Genomic DNA, 5,851 nt, shown 5'->3' with positions numbered 1-5,851 from the left:
ATTACATTGATTTTCAAATATTAAACCAATCTTGCAATCCTGAGATAAACCCCACTTTGTCATGATGTAGCGTCTTTTCATATATTGTTGGATTTGATATGTCAAAATTTTGTTTAGAATTTTGTATCTGTGTTCATGAGAGATATTGGTCTGTTGTTTTCTTGTAATGTCTTTGTCTAGTTTTGATAAGGCAAAAGTTGGCCTTAAAAATGAGTTGGGAAGTATTCCCTTCTCTTCAGTTGTCTGGTAGAGTTTGTGTAGAATTGGCATTTTTTCTGCCTTAAATGTTTGGTAGCCTTCACCAGTGAAGCCATGTGAGTTTGAAGCTTTCTTTGTGAGGTTGTAAACTACACGCTCTATTTCTTTTTTTTCTTTTTTATGGTTTTTAAAATTGATTTATTTATCAGAGAGACAGAGAGAGCATGAGCAGGGGGAGCGACAGGCGGATGGAGAAGCAGGCTCTCCGGTGAGCAAGGAGCTGGATGTGTGACTCGATCTCAGGACCCTGGGGTCATGGCCTGAGTCAAAGGCAGACACTTAACTGACTGAGCCACCCAGATGTCCCTACACTGTATTTCTCTAATAGTGCTATTTAAGTTACATATTTATTTTTGAGTAGTTTATGTCTTTTAAGGAATCTGTCCATTTCATCTTGAATTTATTGACACAAATTATAATATTCCCTTATTATTCTTTTAATATATGTAGAATTTGTACCGATATCACCCCTCTCATTCCCGATATTGATAATTTGTCTTCTCTTGTCTTTTCTTGATTAATGTGGCCAGAGGTTTATCGATTTTATTTACCCTCTCTAAAAACTGTCTTTTCATTTCACTGACCTATTTTTCAGTTTTCCATTTTCTTCATTTCTGCCTTGCTCTTTATTATGCTATTTCTTCTCCTTACTCAGTGATTAATTTTCTTTTCTTTTTCTAGTTTCTTTTTTTTTAAGATTTTATATATTTATTTGACAGAGATAGAGACAGCCAGTGAGAGAGGGAACACAAGCAAGGGGAGTGGGAGAGGAAGAAGCAGGCTCCCAGTGGAGGAGCCTGATGTGGGGCTCGATCCCAGATTGCCAGGATCACGCCCTGAGCTGGAGGCAGATGCTTAACGACTGCGCTATCCAGGCGCCCCTTGTAAGGTACTTTTTTTTCCTCATATTAAAATGTATAAATTCATAACCAGTTCTAGCCGTGTGGTAAGGAATTAAAATGGAACTAGTTGAACATGTATATCCAGGGAACAGGGGCCACAGGAGCGAGGAGCAGGACCGAAGCTAGAATCCCTCGTGGGAGCCAGTGGCCTTCTACAAGAGCAGTTCAGGGAAAGCAGGGTGAGCAGGGGCGTCTTTCCCTCGTTTCCCAATCAAATCGGTCTCTGGAAACTGGAAAACATATCTTCAGGGGGTGTAGACTCTTAAAATCAGTTAGCAGTTTATTCTGGTGCCCTCTCCCCTGGCTCATCAAATACGTTATTCACAACACGCTTGACCTCCTGCCTGGGGAGGATCATCTACTTCTGGCCCCTCTCATAAGGTCTTGTGGCATTGCCAGAATATTCAGATCACTGAGCCTAGCTCCACTGCAGGGCTAAGGCCTGTCTTTCTTCCCAAGGGCTGAAACTCATGCACAGAATGTGTGCCCTGTCTTGGCAAATAGGGGGTTCCTCACCCTTACAAGCGAGTGGATAATTCACACTGGGGTTTTTTTTGGTTTGTTTTCTTTGAAGAAGAAGAAAAAAAAAAAACCAACAACAACCCTTGGGTAGCTTAGCAGGGAGGGGCCAAGGGCTAGGGTAAAGAAGAATGTGTGAGAGCAGTAATTACCCAAGACAGCCCTCCTCAGGCCTTTATTTCAGAAAACATATTGGTGGGGCCACTTACCCATTTGCACGTACCGCCCTAGCCTCTCCTGACCCCACTGAGGGTCAGACGTGTGCTGCCTGGATCTCTCCAGCGCAGCCCAGCACCAAACCTACCACCACCTTCCTCACCCAACACAGATCAGGGCTGCATGATTCCGAGGGATAATGCGGCGCAATCCACGGAAAAGGCAAAAATTCCTCATTCCTGTGGCACCTGAGAGGCTCAGTTGGTTAAACGTTCAACTCCTGGTTTCAGCTCCGGTCATGATCGATGTCCATAGACACAAGCGGTGCTCACCACCGGGGGACTGGCAGTGGTGAATGTCGGGGAGCGGGGGATCACACCACTAGCTTTCAGGTTACTGTACCACAGCTGCTTTCCATCGATTCAAAGCCACTGCTGCCACTCACAAGTCAGGACACTTCGGGAACCCACCGCTGAGGTCCCTGCAGCCCCCCGTCCCAAGCCTGGTGACCAGTGTGGGAATGTGGAGTCCCAACTGCAGCCTACACGTCTGCTACTGCAAAGGAGGAGAGAACGGCTTCCACCTCCTTTTCACCTTCCAGATTTCACACAGGTACATTTTATTGGCAGAACGCCGCTGTCAAGGGAATCTGTGAAATATGGTTCGTGGGCTTCCAGCACCTGCAAAGAAAGAGATAGAAGTGGGTGTCAAGAGTGCCAACCAACATTATCCAACAAATGGGTGGGTGTTCAAGTCCTTCTAAAGGTGGGGGGGGGTGTCTACAAGGAGTAACATGGTGGGGAGCTAGCTAAATTAGAAACCTAGAAAGGTGTCATTCTAGTGGGTCAGCAGGTGAGGTACTGGACACTGGATACTGCCGACTTGTGGTCATCCCCAGAGGTGACTGGAGAAGCACCTGGAGTTGATTCTTAGTTTGGTCTCTGGAATGTTCTCACTGGAACGAGCGCGGGATGGACTATGGGCAATGAGGTATCTGAGGAAACAGCCCCCATTCAAAAGGGCTGCCAGAGAAAAGGTGTCCATAGGGAAATGTAATTTCTCAAAATAAGGTCTTCGAACCTCTAAACTCAAACATCCCTGAGAGGCTTATTTAAAAGACTGATCCTGAAAAATAAACAGATTAATTTAATTTAAAAAGCTGATCCTGTGCACCTCCCTTGTCGAAAATAAACCAAACCAGACACTACTGAAAGTGGTCCAGACAGATTTCAGTCAGTAATATAGTATTGCAGTAGCAGAGGGAGTACGGTACTGCGGGAGCAGAGGGAACACGGTACTGCGGGAGCAGAGGGAACACGGTACTGCAGGAGTAGAGGGAGTAGGGTCCTGCGGGAGCAGAGGGACCATGGTACTGCAGTAGTAGAGGGAAAAGGGCTCATCGTGACCGGAACTCAACTGGGGTTAGTACAGAGGTGATTGGGTATTTCACAGGGAGACTAAGGGAATAGGGGAGGGAATGACTGGGGGCTCTACAGTCAGAAATGAAAAACTACAAAAAGCAGGAAGGTGGGTTGGCCCATATGAAACCATCTGGGCTTGCTCACTGGCACGTATCAAAGATCGGCTCCTACTGTCTCACAGANGAGGGAACATGGTACTGCAGTAGTACAGGGAAAAGGGCTCATCGTGACCGGAACTCAACTGGGGTTAGTACAGAGGTGATTGGGTATTTCACAGGGAGACTAAGGGAATAGGGGAGGGGATGACTGGGGGCTCTACAGTCAGAAATGAAAAACTACAAAAAGCAGGAAGGTGGGTTGGCCTATATGAAACCATCTGGGCTTGCTCACTGGCACGTATCAAAGTTCGGCTCCTACTGTCTCGCAGAAGCTGGGAGACAAGGGCCCTATCTTTGGGTGTTGGCAGGAATAAGCAGCAAATTCTTTAGATAGCCTAGAGCTTTCGCAGGCAGGCACTTGAAGGGAAGCTAGGGTTCTACTAGGGACGCGGCCATGAGCTGCTCGAAACTATGTCAGTGTTTGTTCAAGTCTTCACAAGCCAAGCAAGGTTGAATGAAGAAGAGGCCTCAGAGGGTTTACAGAAAGAACCTGTCGCCCTCCAGACCCACATTGCCCACCCCTCCTGAGCCGATCCCCGAAACAGAGGGACCATTCAAGCCTTTTTATGCTCACCAAACTACTGAAGCAGGGCAAGAGAACCGGAGGGGGCGGAAGCAGAGGCTGTCTGGCTTCTGCAGGACTGGGGGTCGGCAGGGATTTGAGGGTGGGAGAGGCAGGGCAGAACAGCCTAAAGATGACCAGAAGGACCACTGAATTCTTACCCTTTGGAGTCCTGAAGGGTCACGCTGGCTGGCTGCCGCCCCCGTGGAAGTCAGGGCCTCTCCGTCCTGCGGAGCACCAGGCACGACCAGCTCTGGCTCCTGAGGTCCTAGGAGGGGTGAGATGTTGTTGAGACCTGGGGGATGGTGGTGGAGCGCCTCCTGGGGCTGTGGGGGGAGCACACTCACTCAAGAAGAGGACAAGTCCTGGGGCCTGAACCGGAAGCGGGAATGGCGCTTCCAGGTGGAGCTTTCTGTGCTCAAGGGTAGTGGTGGAGAGGGGTCTGGAGCCACACGGTGGAGGGTGCCAGCTTGCAGGGCCAAGGCAAATGAAGACTTCAACCTGAGAACAGCATAAAAGCTTCACGTGGATGAGGGCGACACCCCAGAATGGTGGAGCTGTCAAATAGAAGGAACCTGGCTCCCTGACACGTGAGCCACCAAAGCAGCCCTGGACTGCAGTACTCAACCAGATGATTGTATGAGAGATCGATAAGCTTCTTTTATCCACCGCACTGTTGTGCTGGGTCTCTACTGCAGCCGCTGAACCTGTAGCCTAATGAAGGACTGAGTACGTGTACTGGTTACCCTTCGCCACAACAATGCTAACTGATAAATCATCCCCAAGCTCAGTGGACTGCAACACTGATTCTCGCAGGATGGCTGGTACAGCTGTACTCGAATGTTCCGCCGGCTGGGTCAGCGCCGCTTCTCACTGCTGGTCTGCAGATCGGCAGGGCTCTTTCCCACCTGTGTTGGTTTTGGACCCAGGCTGAAGAAGCTACTGGAAAGAAGCATAATAGGAGGCCAAGTAGAAACTTCATCGGGCCTCTTCAAGCCCAGGCACAGAACGGTCACTTTCCTTTCTGCCTTTTCCATGGGCCAAAGCAAGTTGCATGGCCAGGCCCCAAGCCAGGGAACAGGAAAATACACTCTGCCCACAGTGAGACCCAGCAAGACATATCCAGCCTGTGGATGCAGGGAGAGCCAATAATCCTGTCTATCCCGGGACGGGACCGAGTCCTGGTTTAGAGGTTATATACGGAGGCCCCGCTCTTCTAGGTGTCCCCTGTAAATGGAGCAGATGGAAAGATAGCATCCATCAATGTGAAGGCCCCCCCGCAGTTCTGTTAGGGCAGAAACCCTGACTAGGCAAGAATCACATCTCCTTCCTCACCCCAGTGCCTAGCACCAGACCCTGCCCGCAGTGATGACTCAGGGATCTTACTGGGTGAATTTTAGACCAATTCTTCATTCTCCATGTATGATTTCCTTATGAAATACAGACTGACCTCCTAAAGGTCAGCACATAGTGCTATGAGTTTGCCCGAGAAGCTGCAAAGGGACTGTGCTTTTGGGAGCTGAGATTTGTACCTAGATCTGTCTACACTGAATCCTCCAGAAGAAAGGGCTTCTACAGGTTTAAACAACAAAACAGGGTGGTGAGGGGTGCCAGGGTGGCTCAGTTGGTTGAGCAACCAACTCCTGGTTTCAGCTCAGATCACGATCTCAGGGTCCTGGGATCAGCCTGTGTGGGGCTCCACACTCAGCGGGGAGTCTGCTGAGGATTTTCTCTCTCCCTCTGCCCCTCCCCTGCCTCAATCAATCAATCAATCTTTTTAAAAAAGGGGGGGTGAAATTTCTTCCTCTAGAGGCCTTTTGACACTAGCAATATTCTCATTGCCTGAATATCCTAAGAGGGAGGCTGTCTAAAGCC

The sequence above is a fragment of the Ailuropoda melanoleuca genome, chromosome 13 (assembly GCF_002007445.2).
Source record: "Ailuropoda melanoleuca isolate Jingjing chromosome 13, ASM200744v2, whole genome shotgun sequence".
In the NCBI taxonomy this organism is placed as follows: Eukaryota; Metazoa; Chordata; class Mammalia; order Carnivora; family Ursidae; genus Ailuropoda; species Ailuropoda melanoleuca.
The sequence above is the reverse complement of the archived record's forward strand: the minus strand, read 5'-3'. Positions refer to the sequence as shown.